Source organism: Ochotona princeps, chromosome 2 (assembly GCF_030435755.1).
Source record: "Ochotona princeps isolate mOchPri1 chromosome 2, mOchPri1.hap1, whole genome shotgun sequence".
NCBI classification, from domain to species: Eukaryota; Metazoa; Chordata; class Mammalia; order Lagomorpha; family Ochotonidae; genus Ochotona; species Ochotona princeps.
Genome location: NC_080833.1, coordinates 68,088,187 through 68,113,654, shown reverse-complemented (window position 1 = coordinate 68,113,654; position 25,468 = coordinate 68,088,187). Strand labels below are relative to the sequence as shown.

The 25,468-nt window shown below is 39.4% G+C and overlaps 1 protein-coding gene across 1 annotated transcript in view; it reads right to left on the bottom strand.

The window, feature by feature from the left end:
- ADGRL2 (adhesion G protein-coupled receptor L2) overlaps positions 1 to 25,468 on the bottom strand; it is a 653,944-nt gene that overhangs the window by 495,746 nt on the left and 132,730 nt on the right. The window contains exon 2 of the mRNA XM_058658496.1: positions 14,922 to 14,985. The gene's annotated coding sequence lies outside the window, so the exon portion shown is untranslated. The remainder of the gene's footprint in view (positions 1 to 14,921; positions 14,986 to 25,468) is intronic.

The following is a 25,468-nucleotide window of genomic DNA, read 5'->3' as shown; positions in this document are numbered from 1 at the left end:
GCTCATACCAAGAGAAAGCCTCCAAAAATAAAAACTTTGGAAACTTCAAGATGTATTTCACTTTGAAGCCAGTTTGCATATAAATTCAATATTAAAAATAATTTAGCAAGGAGTAGTTGACAATTCTCACTGTTGCAGTTTTAAATTAAAAAAATTTAAATGATGAGTAATAATTAAAAGCACACATATTATGTAAGTAACACTATTAGTGATACTTTCCCATCTTTTAGTAATTTTTAAATAATCACATTTTCTTAACAGCATCATTGGACTACAAATTAAAAAGTTAATTCTGGGGCCCGGCAGCGTGGCCTAGAACGCCCCGGGATCCCATATGGGCACCGGTTCTAATCCCGGCAGCTCCACTTCCCATCCAGCTCCCTGCTTGTGGCCTGGGAAGGCAGTTGAGGACGGCCCAATGCACTGGGACCCTGCACCCGCGTGGGAGACCCGGAAGAGGTTCCAGGTTCCCGGCATCGGATTGGCGCGCACCGGCCCGTTGAGGCTCACTTGGGGAGTGAAACATCGGATGGAAGATCTTCCTCTCTGTCTCTCCTCCTCTCTGTATATCCGGCTTTCCAATAATAATAAATCTTTTAAAAAAAAAGTTAATTCTGTGAAAATGGTGAGGAATATGTGACAATATTTTTTAAATAAAGAAATAACTTCAGAGTCAATTAGCTGGTTGGTATTGCATCTCCAACTTTTTTCCTTTCGTATTAAGAGCAAAGAGCCTTATTTTCATAATATCTTCAACTTTTTTAGAAGTAAAAAATGAAAAGCTAGGGGCTAGTATTTTGGCCTAAACTGTAACCTGCACCTGCAGTGCCATCATTGTGTGTGGTTGCTGATTCATATTCTGGCTGCTCCGGTTCGTGAATAACTCCTTGCTGGAGCCCTAGGCAAGCAGCTGAAGGCAGTGTGTGCTTGGATACAGCACGCATATGGGAGGGCAGGATGAAGCTCCTGGCTTCTGCCTGGCGCAAGTCCAGCTGTGGTGGCCATCCGGAGAGTGAACTAGTGGATGGGAGATCTGTCTCCCTTTCTCTCTATCTCTAGCCCTGGCTGTCAAATAAATAAATAAATCTTTAAAAAAAAAGAGAGAATAAAAACTTAGTATCATGTTTCATATTAACTTAGTATGAAGCATGAAAATAATTATTTTTCTACTTTGCAGACCACAGAAATCTTGAATAGTTTCTGCTGTGGAGCAGAGGTGGTAGGCAGCAAAGGCTAAGGGGAAAAAAATTCTCAGTACCTGGAACAGTATGTTACCCTCAGCACATTTTTTTTTCTTCCATGAGATAAGCCTTTCTAATCAAAGACTGAAGATAAATTTAGCAGCATATTGGGGTATTTCTTGTGCTGTTATCTTAAAATATCCGAAAGATAAATAAACCATAGTCAAATTTATAGCCCTGGGAATTTGTCTTCAATTCAGTTAACAGTATGATACAGAAAAGAGGAAGGCAGGAAGACAGAAGAGCTTTGGATGTGAGTTCAAGCACTGCAGGCAGCAGCTTAACCCTCTGCCCCACTTCTGACCCAGCTCCCTGCTAGTGCTCCTGGGAAGGCAGCGGAAGGTGCCCCTGCCTTGGGCACGGGCGATCGAGAGGAAGGTACGGGCTCCTGCCTGCAGCCTGGTCTCACCCCAGCCATCACTGCCATTTGGAGTGTGAGTCAGCAAATGAGAGATCCCAGGCTCTCTCTTCTCTTCTTCTCTCTCTGTAACACTGCCTTTCAAATAAAAAAGAAAGAAATCTTAAAAAGAGAAAATAACGAAGGAAGTAAAGAAGGAAAAGGGGGGCCCCGGTGCCGTGGCCTAGCAGCTAAAGTCCTCGCCTTGAATGTGCCAGGATCCCATATGGGCGCCGGTTCTAATCCCAGTAGCTCCACTTCCCATCCAGCTCCCTGCTTGTGGCCTGGGAAAGTGGTTGAGGACGGCCCAAAGCCTTGGGACCCTGCACCCACGTGGGAGACTTGGAGGAAGCTCCTTGCTCCTGGCTTTGGATTGGCGTAGCACCGGCCATTGTGGCCACTTGGGGAGTAAAACCATTGGACGGAAGATCTTCCTCTCTGTCTCTCCTCCTCTCTGTATATCTGACTTTCCAAATAAAAATAAACAAATCTTAAAAAGAAAAGAAAAGCAGACATTTCCGTTTTCTTTGTACATGTTTTGATTTCATGGTTGTGTATCTGCCCGCAGAGCTGTCACGCAGCACCACAGCTCCTGATTTTAATATACCTTCTCAAGGAACTTGTCATTCTACATCTGCTGCCCCCTTTTGTCTTTAAATTTTTTCTTCTTTTGCTTTCTTCATCCCTTTTCCTTCTTTTTTTTAAAGATTTATTTATTTTTATTACAAAGGCAGATATACAGAGAGGAGGAGGACAGAGAAAAAGATTTTCCATCTGATGATTCACTCCCCAAATGACCGCAACAACCAGAGCTGAGCCATTCTGAAACCAAGAGTCAGGAACCTCCTCCAGGTCTCCTGCACAGGTGCAGGGTCCCAAGGTTTTGGGCCGTCCTCAACCACTTTCCCAGGCCACAAGCAGGGAGCTGGAAGGGAAGCGGGTCAGATGGAATTAGAACTGGCAACCATATGGGATCCCAGCGCAATCAAGGCAAGGACTTTAACCACTATGCTATCGCTCCAGGCCCATGTTTGCTTTTCTAGTGAAAGTTGGGCCCTATTTAGGTAAGGAAAATGCAATCAAATTTTAATAAATTTGTGCTCTTTGGTTTTAAAACCCCTGCAGAAGAGCATCCGGCACTCTCTCTTGGCTATTCGCAGCTGGCTTTTTTTTTCTTTTCCTCTCTTCTCTCTCCCTCCGTCCCCCTTCTTTTTTCTTTTCTTCTTTCTTTTCTTTTCTTTCCTTTCTTTCCTTCCTTCCTTCTAATTCTTTCTTTCCTTTTCTTTCTTTCTCTTTCCTTCTTTCTTCTCCCACCCTGACTCCCTCCTTCCTTTTATTCTAAAATTTTACAAATTTCTTTACTTGCAAGAGTTACACAGAGAAAAGCATAGGGATCTTACATCCTTTGGTTTATTTTCCTAAACGGATGCAGCTGCCAGGGCTGACCTAGACTGAAGCCAGGACCCGGGAGAATCAGGAGTGGAGTTAGGATGTGAATCCAGGCTCTCTGCTATGGGATGTGAGCATTTGAAGAGATGTGTTAGGCACTATTAAAAGGAGAGCAAAAGGAAAAAAATAGCTCATGTAATTCAAGCACTTGCCATTTCTTTACAGAGCATCTCTTAAGTAAGCTGAAAACCACACTTCTATTATCTTTTGAAGATCATCTCCAATAAATTCTAACAAAGCACTGATATCTAAGTCAATTACATAAATCTATATATGTTGTCTTTTTTGTTACTTATGATGTTATTGGATCTTATTTTGAAATCAGAGAAATTTAAATTTGTGGCAATAATGGCTGGAGATTAACAATGATTTGAACCTCAAGATTCAAAAATTTAAATGCTACATATTAAAAACTCACCAGATTATTTAATTTCTCATTGTGCATTTTCTACTTGATTTGCCCCTTACTAGTTCCAGTATTTGTAAAATCTTTGGCTCCAAATGTCTTTAAACTTCTCAAGTCTTTCCAGTATTTGAACCAGCACAGATACCTAGTTCTTTGTTCCACCTCTGTCAGGGCGGAAAGATGTACACAAATTATTTTTTGGACTTCTCCTTTCTCCCTGCTCTTCAATGACTGTTGCTGCTACCACAGGGAGAAAACAAAACACGTGACTCCTTCTTTACTGTCTTCTAAGCTGTAAAATGCCTCTATTCAGGCCATGCCCAACACCAGGATTGTCATACATGTTATACTTTATACTTATCCATTAGGAACTTCTCTCTGTTGCAATTATTTCGGGAGAAAAGTGCTCTTCCAAGTGCCAGAGGTAGAATCGGCCTCAAGTGTGCCCAAGTCCCCAGCCCTCCCCCTTGTGTACCCTGCCTCCTGTTGATGATCTAATGTCCTCTGGTCTCCTCTCAAGGTCCTGCCCCAAAGCTCCTCTAGGCTCCACCACATGGCATGCTCTCCTAAGCTTTGATACAGCGATTGGCACAGGGTCATCAAAATTTTCTGAAAAGATGAAATAAGTCAAAATGTCAACTTTATAGTCAATTTATTCTGATGCGTAGCCAAAGATACTTACTTCTCTCTTTTGATTACTAAAGTACATCCAGATGTTTTTGGAATGGGGAGGTAGGGAAGGAAGTTCTGGAGAGATATATGTCTGGTCATATAATGGGTGTCTGAACTTGTTGACCTGACACCAAGCATGCTAAATTTGTTGTTTAAAGCATTCTACACAAACAGGATGTTCACTCCACATTTCTTCAGATGAAACCCACCCATTGTTAAGCAGACAAATTATGGAACCTCATGGCAGTCCATGCTTTAGAATTCTGGAGCCGAACCTGTGAGAAAACCTGACTTAGTGGAGCCAGATGTCACAGTAAGGAAAAGTAAGCGGCATTCCAGGTGTGGAGGCCCTGAGGAAAAGATTGCCTTTGATAGTCGAATGTTTGTTATGTGACATTATCAAGTTTGTAGGCCTTTTACTGCAATGATGTTGCATGCTCTCACCAGGTGTTTTTCAAGGAAGCGCTAAACTCCCCCTCGTTGATTCCAAGAGGAAACCTTCAGGTACATTTTATGCAGAAAATTAAGACTGCATTAAGATTAAGTCTGAAATGTTCTGCGACCAATTAGCCCTCTAGTATTTCTGTAAGCCTTGAATTTTTGATGCGATCAATGACACCAGTGGAGCCATTTTCTGTGGAGTGGTTATTAAAGATATAAAAATCAATACAAAGATGATACTTGGAAATCTATATCACAAGATAATGAATCACCGTGAGAGCCAAGAAGAATGTCAGCAAACCAAACAGAAGGTTTGTACATAAGAAAGTATTTCATGCCAATAGAAAGCAAGCTAAATTTTACATGAGATGGAAATATACAAGCTACACTTATAATGCATTTGCATGACAAGGTTTTTATAAAATTAAGACACAAGGTCAGCCACGCAAAGGGTTCCTAGTGCTTCAGGAAAAAAATAAGATGCAAAAAAAAAAGAGAGAGAGAGAGAATAAAGATGGAGATGTTCAAGACTGAGCCAATAATGCCATGATTTAACTTTAATGACAAAATAGCATCAAAACTTTCTCTGTCAGTAATCCTCATTCAATTTCTTTTAAATGATGCATTATTTGCTTGCACCTTAAGTCTGTAAGTACTGATTACTATTGGAGCTGTGTACTAGGGCATCACAGAATAGTCTAAATTTAATTTGAGCTGGGAATTGATTTTGTTTCCTTCAAAGGAAGATTTTTTTTCCTCCCAAAATTGAGCTGGTGCATGACTTTGCAAGTTCATTTTGGTTTTCTTCTTGGCACAACTGCAAATGACGTGAAAACACTTATGTGTTTTTTTCTTTAGGGACATCATCATGTTGCTAATGATGCCAAAAATGACTGGGGCCTACTATTTTGACATTAGAGGCCTGAACTGCCTGTATTTCTCATCATTCAGTGCCAGGAAAAGCAAAAATAAGCAAGCTGTCTACAGCTACCAGTCCTCTAAACCTCTGTATATTTAGTTGACACACAGTTTTATGTCTGAGATTTCCCAATTTACAATTACGTAAATAATGTTTTATAGGCAGGGATTAAGAGAGGATGTATTTTTGTATATGGTAGGCTATGCAACAGTCTTAAACATTTCTATTTCATTCGTTCTTGAGGCACATATACGAGTTCCCCATTGGAACTCTAAGGTGACTGATGTTGCAGAGATACGCTCGTAATCACTGAGCAGCAAGTCCATAGCAATGAAGTCTGGTTCTTCATTAATCAGTTAAATGCAATGATTTATTCTGATATACCCTTTTTTTCTTAGTTTTTTAAATCTACTTCTCACCCTGGTGCAAACACAAATTCCAGAAAATGAAACAGTGAGTTTATGCAACTGCATATTAAGTTTGGTTTTATCTGTGTTTTCACTGAATGTTACAAAGGTTGACTTAATTGGCTGTGAGTTGTTATGGAGTCAGTCAGGCAGGAATTCCCACAGAATTTTTTCTTCTTCCAACATATCATACAGCAATAAGAGAGCTAGACACACCTTGTGTAGCTTTAACAAGTCTTTGCAGTTTTGCTTTAATTTGCTCCCCTCCCCTTTACCCCCGGAGGCTCCCAAAGCAAATGAACCATTCAGTAGCATAAAGCAAGGAATTAGTTTAGACTTCAATAAAACACAGACCTCTAGCACGTGATATCTGCCTTAATGCAAAATGTCTGCAGTTTAAAATAGTGCAGGGTCTTGATTGTCCAGACACCTTCTGATTGTCCTCTCGAACCCCATCACCTGGGAAACCTCAACACTCCTAGGGCTGGTCAGTCTCAAGGGTGCGCCTTGAACTTCATCTGTGAAATCTACACTACACTTGCAAGAATATATGCACTGATTTTCCAGTAGTTCAAGAATCTGGGTTCAATTGTGTAGCCTCAGTGTCTCTTTGAACTAGTGTGAGAAGGAAATGAGATGCAGGAATGCTGTTCTCATAGGCAGCAGAGTCATAGGTGGCATCAAAGAAATATTTTCATAAAAGAGAGTTTTTGCATGCTATCCAAACTGAAAACCTCACATTCTTACAGGTCTGTTGTCCTACTTGCTTGGGGATAGATTTTGGTGCCTTGAGATTGCATGTATTTATTGTTTGTTAACTATTCACTTATTCATTTATTTACAAATAGCTAATGATGCTATCCTATGTGTTTGGTACTGAGCATGTATTTTGCATGGGGGAAATTTAGAGAGAGATTGAATAGGACAGTGTGAAACTTATTCTCCTGTGGATCGTATTTTAATTTCTGTTTAAAGAAAATTCAGTATTTAAAAAAATTTGATTAGGGGCCAACCTAGTAGACTAGCAAGGCTAAAGTCCTTGCCTTGCACATGCCGGGATCCCATATGGATGCCCATATGGATGCCGCTACTAATGCTGGCAGCCCTGTTTCCCATCCAGCTGCCTGACTGTGACCTGGGAAAGCAGTTGAGGATGGCCCAAAGCCTTGGGACCCTGCACCTGTGCAGGAGACCTGGAGGAAGCTCCAGGCTCCTGGTTTTTCATTGGCTCAGCTCTGGTTGTTGCAGCCACTTGGGCAGTGAATCATCGGACGGAAGATCTTCATTTCTGTCTCCCCTCCCCTCTGTAAATCTGCCTTTCCAATAAAAATAAATATAATTTCAAAAATGTGATTAGTAGGGTGGATGTTGTGGTGCAGGATGTTAATTTGTTGCTTGGGCTGTGCTGCTTTGAGTCTTGGCGCTTGTGTTTTTGATTCAGCTTCCTGCCAATGAGCTTTAGGAAGGCAGAAGATGACCCAAGAATTTGCGTTCCTGTTACCTCCATGGGAGACCCAGACAGCACCCCTGACACTTGGCTTTACCCTAGCTCAGCCCAGCTGTGGTAGACACATGGGGAGTGAACCAGTGGTTTGCTAGCTCTCTCAATGTCATTCTTTCAAATAAATAAATACATATTTTTTAAAATAAAAATACAAACAAGGGCTGGTGCTGTGGAGTAGCAAGTAAAGCCACTGTCTGCAATGCTGACTCCCCTACGACAGATTGTTCACCTGGATGTTCTACTCCAGTCCAGTTCTCTGCTAATGTGCCTGGGAAAACAGCAGAGGTCGAAGGTAAAGGCAAAGTAAGAATACATCATTTTTCACACAGCTACCATGGGTCCACACAGAGGGGAGGCAACCCTAAGAAGGCATTCACTACTTTATTTGAGCACAAAATAATTTTATGTAACTGTAGTTAAATTTTGAAATCAAGAAGACAGATGTATTATGTTACAGTGTCATGTCTTATTCTGTCGCCTAATACTAATACATTTTTTAGCTTCTGTGAAATAAAAGAGTGGTTTTAATTCACAGGAAATTACCACATGATGAGATAAAGAGAATTACCCAGGAGCTGCACTTTAAGAGCATCTAGGGGATATAGATTTGTAAATAGTCCCCAAAATGTGACTACTTCTGGGCATCAATGAGTCATTGCTTCTCCAAGCTCTTATGAATCCAGCAGACTGGGTAAGAATTTAATTTTAGGGGCTGGAAAGCCGGATACAAATATATTAAGGCACAGAGTTAAAGCAGAACTAAAACATGTTGGTAATAAGAACAGTATTGGAAAGAAATACAACAAAATGTTAATGATCCTTTTCTCTGGGTGTTGGTATAAATAATGGCTTTTATTTTCCCACATGTGTGTTTTGATATTTACAGATTTCCTATAATAGTACTTCTAGTATAACCAGAAGATCAATGAAAAGTACAATCTAACCGTTGAAATTCCTGCTGTATACAAAATGAGCATATTTTACCACGGGTAATGCCTTTGGCTAGTGAGGAGAGATGATTTCCATGGAAGGACTATGGTGTTTTATATCTAATTAATTGGGAAGGCTTTGGGCAAAATCACAGTGTTAGATCCTAGCAGCTGAGTGCAGTGAGAGTTTGAGAGGCACACAGAAGAAAAGGAGGATCAATAGGAGATCTTCCAGACAGCGAGAGCCAGGTGTTAGTGCGTAAGAATATGAAGAAAGTGAAGAAACAGGGAAACACGAGCCTTAAATATAAAAGTGAATACTAAATGAGAAGAGATTAGGAAATTGGCCTTGAATTTGAAAGTAGAGAGCTATGAGCAGGATTCTCTAAAATGAATGTCAAAATTAAAAAATTCCATTGGGAAATAAGTTTACCGAATGAACAAAAGCAAGCTAACTTGCATTCAGATTGATTTCTACTTTGTGGGTGCTCTCAGTCATTAGCATTGGGTCTGTTTTATTAACACAATGGCTTTACCTTTCCTTCCAAGCAAAAGCACATACAGTGCTTCTACTGTAATAATTCATTTGCTTACTCAAATATTCATTGATTTTTCTGAATCTGTGGCCCATTTACTTGCAAAACATTCACTGGCTTCATGGGACTAAATAGTAAGTATCGGTTGATGTTAATGTACATATGTGCAATAAAACTGTCAACTAAGGCATCTTTCTGGTACCTGAGTACATAACAAAAGCATCATCAGACAGTGAGGCAGCCCTGTCTGAAAGGGGTGTAGATAATGGAAAGAAGTGAAGTCTTCTACTTCCGCCAGAGAGACGTGGGTTCAAATCCTGGCTCTGCCACTTGCTGTTTGTTAAATCAGATTAAATTAAATTTTTAAAACTCATCTCTAGTTTTGAACTTGAGATAACACCTTAATCCTAATACACATGTTATGAGAATCAAATAATATATGCATAAATTAAAGCATATAAGAGCAGGACAGGTGTACAACATGCTCTCCTGAATGGTAGGTGTTACTGTTTTCAGACCATTCATAGTTTACTTTCATGACACAATACAGCTTGAAGCTTCAAGATCAAGTTTTCTTTAGGTGAGTCACGTTTCATATTTTTACTATGAAGATAATCTCATTTTCTCCTTGGATGACAAATGGCTAATTTACAGGGCTTTGTTAAGAGTTCTGATACCAGTTTTCTCAACTGATTCCCTTTGGCACTGATAAGAAGCCCCCAAATCAATCCGTATTACGTCCCAGCGGGTAGAATTAAGGCAACTAGGAGAACCGGGAGGGAACACCCATTGAGGAGCACTTCGGAGACTCTCTGTTGTGGAATTACTCAGAGAGCTTTGGACATGAGACCAAAGGTTAGGTCTTTTATTTATTTATTTCACTTTTTCTGGTGCTTATCTTTTTAAAGGACTTTATTAATACATCATTAGATTCTCAGGGTCACAGCAAATGCATAATAATTACTTCAGCACAGTTTTCATCAGCGTTAATGTGCTGTTAAAACAAAGGGAACAGATTCCATGTAATTCAGATATGATCCCAAGAATGTTTAACTTCCTCCATTTCTGTCTTTTTTAGTTTTTGAGATAGCATATTTTTAATTTATATTATAATTAAATGTTTAATGCTGTACTAAATAGAGTTCAATAATTAAAAAGTAAAAAGAGCCTAGATTAGCAGGAATAGACAGAGGCTATGAACAATATTCAAATGAAAAGATGTCCATTTCATACAAATGCAGTAAACTTCAAAGTAATCACAGATAATTAAAACTATGCTAGTATATCATTCTCGACCATTGGTTTGAAAAAGATATAAAACAAAGTTTCACAGAACTATATTGGCTGCAATATTAATACACACACGCATTTCTTCTTTTTTTTATTTTCAGCTCCCTTATATAAGGGATAACACGTGGCTGCTTTCTACATACAGCTTAATTCACTCGATATCTTCTAATTACATCCATTTTGAGGGTGATGAATCTATGCTACAACCTGTTCATGTCTCTTAGTATATACCCAGTAGTGGGATTGCTAGATCATATAGCAACTCAATTTCTCATTTTGGTTTTGGTTGTTGTTTTGTTTTCCTTTTCTTAAAAAAAAAAATCTCTGGGCCCAGCGCAACTGCCTAATGGCTAAAATCCTCGCCTTGAATGTGTTAGGATCCCATATGGACTCTGGTTTGTGTCCTGGCTACTTCTCTTCCCATCCAGCTCCCTGCTTGTGACCTGGGAAAGCAGTGGAGGATGACCCAAAACCTTGGGACCCTGCACCCGTGTGGGAAACCTGGAAGAAATTCCTGGCTCACTTTCTGCCATTGTGGCCGCTTGGGGAGTGGACAGAAGATCTTTCTCACTGTCTCTCCTTCTCTCTGTAAACCTGACTTTCCAATAAAAAACAAATAAATTTTTAAAAAGAAATCTCTGTACTGTTTTCCACAGTGGCTGTGGTAGTTTTCATTTCCACAAAGAGTGCTTGATAGTTCCCCTTTCTCCACATCCCCTTCGGCATTTATTAGATAATAGCCATTTCAACAGTCGGATCTTGGAGCCTGGAATTCAGCTGTTGTACATGCAAGTTTTCCCTGAAGAGAATGAATTCTTTCCACTCATTCTACAATCTTCAGTGTTGGATGTGATGGAGGTCTCAGACTCCAGCTAAGATGAGCGTTTAATAGAGACATCTAACAGTACGTTCACGGGACATGGAAGAGTGAAGGATTTGCTTGCTGGAATTCGCTTCACATTCAATTATCCAGCCCATGCAACTACTCCTTCACCTTGTTTTTAGTGAAAAGGCTACTGCTAATTTGCTCCAAAAACTCACCAGGTATCCAAACGGTGTTTGAAAGCACATCTTAAGGATCTTCGTTGCTGCCTAGTGGGTAAAGGCACGGCCTGCAATGCCAGCATTCCTTATGGGCACCGGGTCCAGTCCTTGCTGCTCCACTTTAGATCCAGCTCCCTGCTGCTGACAGGCCTGAGAAAGTAGCATGGGACGGCCCTAGTGCTTATGCCATCACACCCTTGTGGGAGACCTGTAAGAAGTTCCTGGCTTCTGGCTTTGGTCTGGCCCAGCCCTAGCCAATGCAGCCCACTGAACTAGCATTTGGAACCAGCATTTGGGAAATCTCTTTCTTTCTCTGCAGTTTTTACTTTCCAATAAACAAATGGTCAAAGAGGAAAAAAGCACATCTTAGGTCCCATTTATTCATTTTAATTTCCACAAAACTCATAACATATTAGAATGAGCTGAGCAAATATATCTTTTCTGTTCCTGGTGTTAATATTCATTTTGTCTTGACTTTATTTCTATGAAAAAGCTTGAGTAAGCAGAGGCCATGCTTTGAACTCTTATCTACTTCTTAATTGTGGAGAAGTTTTGTGCAAAGTGTTACTCTCTTTACCACCAGTAAGTTCAGCCAGATGTAGCTTATTTTTTTTTTAGGTTACTTAAACATCTGGTGGGTAAGACTGAAAAGGTAAGCTTACTTCACACTTTTATGTGACTTTAGAACATGTCCCGTCATAAGCCGACACATTTTGACATGATGGGATGAGTGGGATAGGGGGAGGTGGGCGGGTTTAAGGAAAGAGGAGGAGCAGAATGCTCAGACATATGTTTCAAGCTACCTATCATGTTTTTTGCTTCAAAATTTTCCCTAAAAATGTACTTTCCACCTTCAAGTTCCTTTATCCATTTCTTCAAATTGCATATCAAAAATTTTAGTCAGATGCTAACTATTTAATATCAGAAAGTTCAGACGCAGATTCGGGAATAGTGCCCCAAAATGTTACCCTGGCCATCTATCTATGCATTTTTTTTTCTGACCACATATTTTTAGCAATGACAATTTCCTGCAATGCTGGCCAAAGGGAACAGACACTAACCACTCAATCTCCTTATTTTACCTTAGCAAACTAAGGTTATTTTACCATTAAAGAACAAAAAAGTCAAGTCGGCATAGTTTAGCATAAAGCAATTTAGAATTTCTGAAGTATTACAGCAAAATATTATCAGAATAGCTAATCTTATTCTTTCTGTCATAATTATTGCTTGCTTTATTTTTTCTACATATTTTTCAGATCCATAGATTTCTTGTAGTGTTTACTGTACTATATTTTGAAAGAAGGAAAGTGAAATAAATATTCACATAAGAATCATGATGTCAGGGATGAAATCACTGAGATGAGAAATGTGTTCTTTAAATGGATAATCTATTATTAACAACTGTTCTTTAGAAGAAATCATTATTTCTGCTTCACTAACTTTCCCCCTTCTAAGATATTTTAACAGTAAATATCACTACTGATTAAGGTAATATAAATATTATAAATAGTATGGTTAAAACAACAAAGATTCTAACTCCAGTTATGTCTTATTTATTATGCTAATTAATAGTATTTAATGGCTCAGCAGATTACTTGTTTAAATTTTACAATCCCACTTTGCATTGAATTATTAAAGTAAAAATATAGCTACAATAAATGATAGTATTTATAGCTAACATCTAAATAAAATAAAGTCCTCGCCTTGAAAGCCCCGGGATCCCATATGGACGCCAGTTCTAATCCCGGCAGCTCCACTTCCCATCCAGCTCCCTGCTGGTGGCCTGGGAAAGCAGTCGAGGACGGCCCAATGCATTGAGACACTGCACCCGCGTGGGAGACCTGGAAGAGGTTCCTGGTTCCCGGCTTTGGATCGGCGTGCACCAGCCACTGCAGTCACTTGGGGAGTGAATCATGGGACGGAAGATCTTCCTCTCTGTCTCTCCTCCTCTCTGCATATCTGACTTTGTAATAAAATAAATAAATCTTTAAAAAAAAGAAAAAAGAAAAAAATCTCAATTTTACATATTTTTACCTTAATGGTATCTTTGGAAATAAGACAGTAATATAACACTAGGTAAATGTAAATAGAATAGCTACTGTTTGGAAAGAGGAGAATTATGTTGGAGATTCTTAATGTCCAATTTTGCAATGAACCCAAGTGTTCTAGGGTTCTCTGAACCATACCCTAGTGTTACTTTTCTTTTTCTTGATCTGCTGCTACCTTTAGTTCTGAAAGAAAATAGGAGGAGGAATGGAATTGAAAATGTGACTCCGCTCATGGAGTGACAGAGAGCCAGTGACCTGTCCTCTAAGCAGTTTTTTCCAGGGTTGGCTTTTCAGGAGAGAGGGCCGCAGGTGCAGGGAAACATGGATGGACCGTCAGCCAATGCATGTGGAGAGAAGGGCGCCAGTCACTGCAGGCCTGTGGGCTCTGTGCTGACCGTAGTCATCATCGCACTTGGTGCTTTGGAAGGAGGGTGGCTCCACCTCTCTGTCTTCCAGAAGATGTTTGGTTTGGTTTTGTTTTGAAGGTTCCTTTTCATGTGCTTCCAATGTTTGCATAGTTTTCAAATGCCCAGGAACCTTACAACTGATTGTTCCATTATCCTGTGTGTCATACCGGCAGTCACCTCACTTCCAGGCCACTTTATATGTCACACCACACATAGCCCTAGCCGGAAATCCATTTAATGTCAATGGCATGCCAACCATTTTCTTTCCTTTCATTTACGTAAAGTTAAAATACACCTGATTTAGGAGAGAGGCTGCTGAAAGAGAACTTTCCCTTAGTACTGTCCTAAAGTATTAAGTTCCCAAACTATGAGACTTGAGGAACTGAAGCCAGGTGGGGAAGGAGAATGACAGCATTTTAGTTCCCCAGAAAAGTCAGTGCTGGCTGAACCACGAGAGAGATTTTAACCATTTACTTCTATTAATTTGCTTCTTCGGTGCTATCACTCTTGGTAGTACTTACTATTATTTCTTCCATGTTATAGATGGACAATTCGAGGCCCACAATCACATAGCTGGTAAACTGCAGAGCCACAATTTGAATTTATATTAGCTCTGAAACTTAGGCTTTTATTCATTTAGCTATAGGTGGAGTGAAAAAGATCCTGTATGAGTTTACCTTAGTACAGAACTGATCAATTCCAGGAATGTATAAGAACTTGACCAGGAAAGAAGACAATGTATATGAATCCAAGAGATGGACACATGACACTATCCTCTATAACTCCCTTTATCCCATAGCTTCTCAGCTAATACCGTCTGAAGTAGAGACCATCGGAGTGGGCTGCTTTGTGCAATGCCTGCTGCTACAAAGGAAGGCATCCTAACGATTTCTGGCTTCATGTCTGAAAATAGCAATTCTACTTGATCTTAATGATAGGATTTGTGAAGAGGCATGCTCCAAGGCAGAAGCTTACTGGAATCAGAAGGATACCTTAGTCAGAAGGTTAGGTAGGCATCCAGCCTCAGGCAACATCAATGGATAACCTAATCTGGGAAGACAAGTGACCCCCACATGGGGTTCCATCTTTCCCAGGATTACAAGTCTCCTGCCTACTAAAAAATAGTCCATATCATATCTTAAAAAACATTCCAATGGAGAAAGCACAACATATTCATACAATGTTTGAGATAATCGCATCTTTTGTCTTATTTTGGAGATTAATCACTTACCTTCAGAATCTAAGCCGGCTCCATAGTCTTCCGAGTCATGTGATTTAGAGTAAGTGGTCTGGACCTAAAACGAAGACAAACTCATGGTTCAAATGCAGCATGAAAACACTAACAGGATTGGACATACATTTGTATTGCATCAGGTTCAAATAATAAAGACATTTACTAGTTTGGAGTACAGAAAAGATAGAAGTTGGTGGAGACTTATTATCAGGGTTTGTCCTCCTGTGCTTCAAGTATCAATTCAGACAAAAAAAGTAAAAGGGTCTAAAATGATTCCTGGAACTGAACAATGTAACTGAACCCAGGAGGGAGGATCAGGCTGCCACCCACCTAGGGAGACAGGTTAATAAAAAGATCAATTGCCCTCTTATCTTGTTAGTCATTAGACAGCCCATTGATGCCACCTGCTTACTTTAAGTGTGAAAGTACAGGCCAACCATTGGAAAACTGCCACCATTACTTGTGAACCCCCTTTCTTTCTGCTCTAGTGATGGGAGGGAAAGGGCAAACTCTGACCCTTGAAAGCTAAGCATCTGTTCCTCCAGTAAACGCAGATGTGAGGGCAAATGGGAAAGCAAGCCTCTAGCAGCGGGGAATGGAGGATGAATACACCAGCATGTGAGGGGTGAATAAAAGTGATAGCACCATGAATTCAAGAAACATTTTAAGACCAAAAAGCACACTGGCCGCAGGGATCTTCTTTTCCCATAGGTAAACACCTAATTCCCATCTGAAGTAACCATATGTTAGAAACACACAGATGAGACAAACGGCTTGTTTGCCTGATTTTACAGTTTTGGAAATCATTGTCTTTTTCGATAGTCAATTATTCTTTGTCAAAGCCGGAGAGGGAAACCTGTATTGCTTTACCGTCCATTACCAAGATCACAGTTTCAAAAGAAATGTTATATATTTTTCCAGAGCAAAGCAAGCACTTGCTCAGCATTGGTAGAAAAAGGAGAGCTTTTATTTTCGGCATATTTGCAGTAGTATCTTTCCCCATCGTCATGAGTTTCTACTTCTCTCAGTTCTGCAAATTCCAGGGTGAGATGGGCCTCCAAGTTTTTTCTTACCCTCTGACACTGCTCCAAACTAGGACATCAGATGGACATGAGAGGACCTCAGATCATCTTTCCTTTTTAGCAAAGAAGCATTTGCCCTTTTTTAAATAAGTACATTTTACTGCTCTCATTTATGTTTGATAAATGCATATCTTTCATGCTTTGAAGATTGTAATTTGAGCTGTTAGTAAGTATTTAATTGTGGAGAAATACTTTCCTCCCTTTGAGCTTTCTTATCAAAAATGCTTTGCAAGCAGTGAAGTGCTAACTTAGAGTAGCAATGGCAAGATGTGCCAGTTAGGAAGTTTCCTCAAACAGTGAGACGCAGAGGCCAGCTTGCGGTCTACTAACTCATTATGGCTTTCACTGCTCATTTGAGTTTCTAAAAGTCCAAGCATTATATGTAGCTTCTGAATACTTCAAATTAATTCCTAATTAAACAGAGTATAGATGGATGGCTTTTTCTACCAAGTGGGTCTCAGTTCTGCAATGGAAAATGAAGTACGATTTCTGACTTAAAATGAAAATAAGGTTCATCAAGATTCCTGACCAAGAAATGACTGCTTGTTAAAAAGTTCCATTTAGTGAATTTTAAATCTGCAAAACGCAAAGATGGGCTAACCCTATGCTAAGAGGGTAGACTAGTTGTTAGTTGTTTTTTGAATCTAAACGCGCTTATAAATATGACTTGTATCTTAGATTAAGCGTCTTAAAAGGAACAGGGATCTGTCAGTTTGTTATCTGCATACATTAGTAGTGAAGAAGCAGAGAAGTGAGTTTCAGAGATTACTAATTTTTATTTCACTAACAGGATAGAAAGTATTTTCCTTTAACAGGTTTTTTAATTTTTTTTATTTGAGGATTAATAAAACAGTAAGGAAGAGACAGAAAAGGGAGGAGATACACACACACTCAGGGTGAGAGAAAGAGAGAGATCTTCCATTTGCTGGTTCACACTCCAAGTGCCTGCAACAGAATGGGTCGACCCAGGCATAGCCAGGAAACTAGAGCTCAGATCGGGGTCCTCCGCATGTGTGGCAGAGTCCCACGTATCCGGGCCATCACCTGCTGTCTCCTTATGTATTCATAAAGATGCTGAAATCGGCAGTGGGGGTGGCCCTGTACATGTGTGTGGGTGTGCCGAGGGCCGTCTTCACTGCTGCTTTAACATCCACTCCTATGGTACAGACAGAGGGAGGCTGCCACACCGGGCCTTAAGGTGGGGGATGAGGAACGGATGTATTTTCTCCTGCCAAATGACATTACTGTGACACTCTACTGAGACTCACCAATAGGACCTTGTTCTTGGAAAAATACTACCAAATGACAGGCCTGAGAGATAGTCCAAGGTAAACCTACTGCATTTTGCTTCCTGGCATCATGTTTCACAGTGAGGGTTCAAAACAACTGGGAAACTATGTGACAAACTATATGACAAATCACAAAGGAAATTTTTCTAGAAGACTTTTCATCAGACTTTGGACTATTCTTGATTAAGTTCATTTATACACGGGAAAAAAGTCATAGGCTCTCGTTGAAAATACAAGTAGCACTAAAGTTGTTTCCTTGCCAATTTCTTCATTTCATGGCTTGTTAATAGATATAAGATTTACATTTCAAAAAGTGATAGACATTTGAATGCATAATTTTTTTGAAGAGGGATATTTTCATCTATGTTACAGAGCTTATTTTTGTAGGAGGAATTAACATTGGATATCTAACTGTGCCACCTTTACTGGGAAAAAAGTAATTGGATAATTATTGGTATTTGTGTTACGTATACAGCTTTTGAACAGATAGCCAGACTTCTATTTTTTAAAAGGCTTTTGCTACAAGAGTATTTTTTAAATTTCATAGAAAAATAGATGTAGGACCCAGTGTGATAGCCTATGGGCTCCAGTTGCTGCCTGGCAGCCTGATTTTCCATCCAACTTCCTGCTTGTGGTCTGGGAAAGCAATATGAGGACAGTCCAAAGCCTTGGGACCTTGTATCCATGTGGGAGACCCAGAAACGGCTCCTGGCTCTTGGCTTCAGATTGGCTCAGCTCTGGCTGTTGCAGTCACTTGGGGAGTAAATCAGCAGATGGAAGACCTTTCTGTCTGTCTCTCCTCTCTGTATATCTGACTTTCCAATAAAAAAAAAAACTTAAAAAATAGAAAAATAGATGTAAAACGATGTTTATTTTGATGTAAAACATTTTGAAATATATTCATAATCATTCATAAAATGCATTTTCTGTGACCTTTGCAAAGATCCTTCATATCAAAATGAGCTTTTCTTTCAAGACAATTTTCAATGAAGTTTTGAAGTATCCTCTATTGAAAATGCATTAGGAATAGTTATGATGTTTTCTTAAGTGTATAGGTGCATAGCATAAGGTTCCACTGAGTATTGTAATGGATTATTAAGGTGTTAACACAAAAGAACTAATTCCTATATGTACATATGAACATAGACACTGATTCAGCGAGTTATTCTAATGAAGGCAGAATTGCACAGATGCATTCAGATTTACAAAAGAAGTTATTTCTTCTAAAATGAGAGTGTCTTGTTTGTCAGAATGGAACTTATATATCTCATTTGAACTTTATCCTTGCTAGTTTTGAAAAAAAACATTCCGCAGAGAGTTGATGTTTGTGTAATTTCCTAAGTTTGAAATCATTTTCTCTGGGAAAATTTCCAAGTTCAAGGCAACAGCAGCTTACTAAACAACTCATATGATTGAGTGATGGAGCAGTTTTTATTAGTCACGTACTGGTAGCATTGGATTTCACAGTACAAGATCAGGACTTTAAAACCATATAAGAAATAGTATTGGATAGGCAGTTGGTACAATGGTTAAGACAAGAGATGATGTGAAATTAGTTTAAATAGAGGAAAGTTCCATTTTTATCTAGCATTTTCTTTTATGCCTGAAAAAAATTTAATTATAAAGTATTGTTGGCCAACTCCTTCGTGTAGTAGGATAAGGCTCAGCCTTAAATGCTTGCAACCTATATGGGTGCTGGTTCATTTCCTGGCTATTCCATTTTCAAATCAGTTCCTGCTTATGGTCTGGAAAGGCAAAGATTGCTAATGTCCTTGGGGCCAGCAATGCAGCCACATAGGAGACCCAGAGGAAACCCTGGCTCCTGGCTTTAGATTGGTTCAGCTTCCACCATTGTGGCTGTTTGGAAAGTGAAGAGGCAGAGGGATAATCTCTCTCTCTGTAATGTTCCTTTCAGATAAAAATAAACAAATATTTTTAAAAGTATCAGAGAAATTCTACAACTTTAACATGCTTAATTCATTTAGAACTAATGTTTGTAAGTAAGCTGAAGTTTTGAAACAAGAAACAAGACCCCTACTTTTACCTCATATAAAAATCAGCTCTAAATGGATCAAGGACCTAAATCTGCACCCAGAAACTATGGCGCTGTCCTAAAAGGTATAGGCTATAAAGACTTCTTAGAAGACTCACCAAATGCATAGGCAATCAAAGCCAAAATAAACAAATGGGACTAAATCAAATGGTGAAGCTTCGGCACAGCAAAGGAAACAATTAACAAAGCGAAAAAACAACCAACAGTAAGGGAGAAAATCTTTGCACATCACACAACAGATAGAGGACTAACATCCGGGATTTATAAAAAGCTTCAGAAACTCAACCGCAGTAAAACTAACAACCCTGTTAAGAAATAGGTGAAGGAAATGAGCAGGCATTTTAACAAATTCAAATGGCTAATAGACATGTGGGGAAAAAAATGCTCAGGATCCTTAGTTACTAAAGAAACACAAATAAAAACCACATTGAAGTTTCACCTAATCCCAGTGAGAATGGCCTACACTGAGAACTCTGCTAATAACACCCGCAGGTATGGATATGGGCGGAAAATGGTACCCTACTCCACTGTTAGTGGGTGTGTAGACTAGTGCAGCCACTATGGAAGTCAGTATGGAGAGTAATAAGACAACTGAAAATTGATCCATTATATGACCCAGCTATTCCACTCTTGGGAATACGAAGGAAATGAAATATGAATGAGAAAGTTACATGCAACCCTCTATTTATAGCAGCACAACCCACAACAGCAAAGATATGGAACCAATGCAGAAATCTATTAAAAGAGGAATAAAGAAACGCTGGTATATCTACTCAATGGAATATTACACAGCCATTAAAAAGAATGTAATTCTGTCATTTACAACAAAGTGGTGCGACTGGAAACCATTACACTCAATGAAATAAGACATTCCAAAAAGGACAAATTTCATACATTCTCTTGCATATAAGGCAGCATTCATGAAAAATACAAAACAAATATATACATACTTTCCTATAATGAGCTATATAAAGAAAACCAGCACACTAGGAAGTGAAGAAATGTCACAGTACTTATCTTTACTCCCAAATAAAAGGGACACTTCCAGTGAAAGTTAAATATATCTTGATTATACGATATTAGATTTCTATCTTTGTACACCCACAACTCCATGACATCCTTCAATATCAGAATACTGAGCTTGTAACTATTACTAAAGTGCTGTACTACTATAATACTATGGAGGAAAATGGCAGGAGGAAAAAAATTGGAGGAGGGGAAAAGCAATGAGGAGGGAGGGGAAACCCTTAGACCTACAAAAATGTATTATTGAAAACAATATAAAAATTTTTTAATGTTTGTTTAAATATTCATAACTCTTGAGGGCTTGCATTTGGCATTTTAGATGACATTTACAATGCCAGTATCTTGTATCAGTGTGCCCAGTTGGAACCCCAGTTACTCTGCTTTCCATCCAGGAGGTCACAGAAGATGGCTCAGGTGGTGGGGTTGCTGCCACCAATCTGGCAGACCCAGCGCATGTTCCAGGTTTCTGGCTTTGGTCTGACCCAGTCCTACTTTTTTGCAGCCATTTGGAAATTGAATCAGTGTGTAGAAGTTCTCTTGTCTCTGTCTCTGTGCCTCTCAGAAACAAAGAAAAGAAATAAAACCTCAATCAATCAACACGTGCTTCTCATTTCCTCAACCAGTGCCCTCAACCCAGGACTATCTTGGTATGAACTCCTAATGGCATCTTCTGTTTTAGAAGGAGGTGTAAAAAAGAAAGATTAGGTCATCTGTTTTTTTTTCCATTGATCTGCATGAGATAGCCCGAGCAAGCTTTTGAAATCACAACTTGCATTGTCATTTTCTTGACTAAAACAAGTATTCCAAGTGGAATGGTGCTTTCACAGAAGTAAGTCAGGATTCTTATGTGGGGCTTTGTTTTCTAGGATGAAGATATCAGACAGTAGGTAATTAATTGAGAACCATAGTGATATTTGAGCAGGGAATGAATTAACCAGAAAGCTAATTTAGGTAGATGAAGTGTGCATACCATAACTCAGAGCAAGGACAGAAACTGGACTTACTCAGCAATTAACCCAACAAGTACTTGTAGCAATATGTGAAATTTAATGGTAGTATTTTAATAACAGTAAATCATATTGATAATATACTACTATAGTAATAATAATAACAGTACTGAATGTGAATGCAAATAGGACTAGAGAGCACCATAGAAGGCTGAGATATCAATCAGTCTTTAGTGTCTTGAGGGAAGATATGGATAGAACCTTACACAACAGGACCAGAGAGAAAGAGGAGAGAGGGAGACAGGGGGAGGGGGAGACAGGGGGAGGAGGAAGATGTAATATGAGGGCATCTGACTCTGAAGCAATTCTTGTTATGTTGAGGCTGAGTCTGGAGCTGCGGAAGATCAGATGGCAGGCTATTGTTACCAGTCCAGACAAGAGAGAGATTAATGAGAACCCAGGCTAGGTGGCAGCAGTGGGAATTAAAACGTAGAAAAAGATGCAAGAGGTATTTCAGAAGCGATCAATAGAGATTGGCAAAGCTAAGACACACAGTAAGAGAGAAGGAAGAGACATAGATAAATTAGAAACTTGGTGCTCGCTGAAGGAATTGGGATACAGTTAACAGAAATACAGATGTCAACAGAAAGAACTAGCTTGATAGGGTAATGATTAATGTGGATGCACTACACCGTGTTTGATGAGTCAAAAACTCTCAAGAGAAACTGTAGTTAGAGACTTCAGTGTCCCTCCGGTGGGTGAGATACTTAAAGCCATGGGTTCTGTGGCAGTGGGGATTCTGGGAAATGAAATAATCAGCGGAAAGCCCAACTACAGTGGAGGCAAGCAGGACATTTTTAAACAGGTACTAATTCCCACGTGATCAACACCTCTGCACGCAGTTTTAGAGGGTAATCTACTTTATGTTCTCAGCCACCCTTTGGCAGTAGGTTTTGTCATTAATCCTACTCTTTAACTTGAGTGCTGGAGGGTGAGAAAGGTTACTAAAGCCACGCAACTTTGAAGTGTAGAATGGCGCTCAGCCCTGGAGCCTCTGCCCTTCACTGTGCTGTAGTTGTTCTTAGGTAGAGTGATTGATTATGAAAAGAAAACTTGCTCTTAATAAAGCAGGCTACATTTAAATGGTTAGGCTAGCAAATTGGGTGGCCATAGGCACAGTGTTAAACTTGACAGAGAAAACCACAGACCTGAGAAACACTAGGGAGAGAGGAGATTGTTATACTAAGCAAACAACTCCCTGCAAAATGATTTTCTTACACTTTTAACAAATGCCAAGGTTTCTGTGGGAGGTAGTAATGGCCGGTTGTGACCTATTATAAGGAAGGTACAGGGGGTTGCCATTAGGAATGTCTGCCTTGAAATAGTGACCTTTAAGCTGAGACCTATAAAAGGAGTAGGTGTTAGCAAGACAAAGGGTACGTAAGAAGAGCAGTCCAGATCTGAGGGCCTTTAGGCACAAAGAAATAGGGACTATGCATGAGTTTCCAGGAATCTGGGGCAACAATAAGGGGAAAAAAAAAAGACCCTAAGGAATTTGGATTTCATCCTCAGAGTAATACAGTGATATCGACAGGTATTAAGCAGGAGGAAAGGGACAAATTAAGCCTCCAATTTTAATTAAACTGCCCAACTTCATACAGCTACTAATTAAGGTAAAAGAAAGCCCGGGTAATTCTCTTTCCAATTTCTTTCTTTCATTTGAGAGTTTTTTTTTTCTTTGAAAATCAGATCTATATAGAGAAGCGGAGACACAGAGAGGTCTTCCCTCTGCTAGCTGACTCCCCAAGTGGCCGCAATGGCTTGAGCTGAGCTAATCCAAAGCCAGCAGCCAGGAGTTTCTTCTGCTTCTCTGAAGTGGGTGCTGGGTCCTAAGAACTTGAGCCATCCTCTACTGCTTTCCCAGGTCATACACAGAGAGCTGTACAGAAAGTGGAGCTGTCAGGACTAGAACTGGCACCCATATGACATGCCTGAGCTTGCATGTGGAAGATTAGTTTGTGGAGCCACTGCAGCAAACCCATCCAAGTCCTTTTTTAAAAAAAAACTGTATTACCACCAAGAGCTGGGATGCAAAATGTGTAACAAAAACAGATTTTTGGGAGAAAGCCCTGATTTGTAACATTTTCTGATGAGTGTTATAAATACCATATGTTGTATTAGTTACTAATGTTAACCAGTTTAATGTTAACATTGATAATACAATGTCGTAGAATGCAGAATTGGGAAGAAATGACATATCACATCACTGATTTTTATTTCTAACATGCAAATACAGTAGATACCAAGAACATATAACATGTGATGTTGTGGCACAACAGGATAGGCTGACGCTTGGGATGCTCTCTCGCAATGAGATTGCCTGGGATCTAGTCCAGCCTCCACTTCTAACTGAGTTTCCTTCAAATATACATCGTGAAAAGAAGAGGATGGCCAAGTACTTGTGTTCCTTGGAATTCATGGCTCCTGGCTTTGACCTAGCCTAGTCCCAACTGTTTCACGCATTTGGCATCTCTGGTGTCTGTTACTCTGCCTTGCATACAAAATAACACTACGTCCTGCAACAATTAGAAAGTAATGAATTTTGTATATTTGTTACCTTGCATTTAATAGAATGTATTTAATTCTAAATTTATGCAATTTAATTTTTAACAATGGCTCTCTGGGGGAAACAAACAGCTTGCCAAATTCCTGAAAATTTAATAAAGGAATCTCTTGAGCAAGTACAAGCTGGCATAAGAACACCACTGTTGCCATTTCAAAGAACCATTCTTCATTGTACATTTTTATTTTCTTCGTTTTGTTTGGGATGTTCCTGGAGTCTCGGATAAAAACTCACTCATGTCTTTTCACACATCTCATTGTGTTGATCATTGAGCATATTCAGTGAGAAGAATGCAGTTTTCTCCCAAACAGACAAAGAGGAGAAAGAGAGGGGAATTCCTAGGAGGCAGGGCAATGTAATACCCTCCTTGGGGATCCCAGTGACTAACAGCAGACATTTGTGGCTTATTCCTTACCTTTGCATTCAAACAGACAGGAGAGCAAGATTTTGATTTAAAATACAAGCTTCTAAGTTCAACTAAAGCTAAATTTATATTCTCTGTACACATTATCATTCAGTTCTATTATTGTCATGCAACGTCCTCTTTAGGAAAACCATTGGACCCTAAAATAAAATGTTCAGAAACATGCAAATGAAAATAGCTTAAGCTCCCAGACTTTGGCAGTGTTACTTGAGTTTGCAGCGGCCTCAGAAGGGACAATCATAATATTTTTCTGGCTGTCTTGCCTTGATTTATAATTTGAATCTCCATAAATGATAATAGAGAGGGCAATTATCAAAGAAATGGAAAGGGCAATTATCATTAAACTGCAAACACATCACACATCCAAGAGGATGAATGACTGAGCTAAAAGCAGATTTTGTGGATCTTGCAACTGTTCCAAAAGAACTTAATGGAAGCAACTTCATCTCCCCACCTCCTCCAATTAACCAGATGACTTTAGAGCTATTTTTTCTTTTTTTCCCTTGGATGGTAACACAAAGCCTGTTAATCTAATCTGCCTAAATACTGACACTACTTAGGATATGTAAATTTATGAGACTAAACCAGTTGCTGTTTGCCTAGCACGACAAAAAGCTTTCTTTATTTTTGGTAAAAACAGTAGAAAAAAATTAGTTCTTTTGTTTGTACATTTGTGATTCCAGGAGACTGTACACGCCCGTCTGTCTCATGTGTCCTTGAACCCTTGCAATAAATTTTTTTTAGTGAGGTAACAAAAATATTTTTGTTCTGAGCTAATTGTAGAGGGTGACTTGAAATTCCCCTGAACAACTTTGATCTTATTTGAATAAACTGCAAAAAAAAGCAAAACCCAAATCTTGGGCATTAGTTATTAATATGAATGAAACAATCAATATGAAAGAAACAGGTGTTTTTGAATGTTTTTCATTTTCAATTATCTTCATCTGGATTTTCTATTTTAAGGTGTGAAACTTTGGGCTTTGCCTGAAGAGGTGAAATGTGGAAGAAGGGAAGAAAAAAACAGAATTACTTTGGCTAGCATATTTATATGCAAAAACTAAGGAGAGCATGATGCCCCTCTGCTGCCCAGTGAGGCGCTG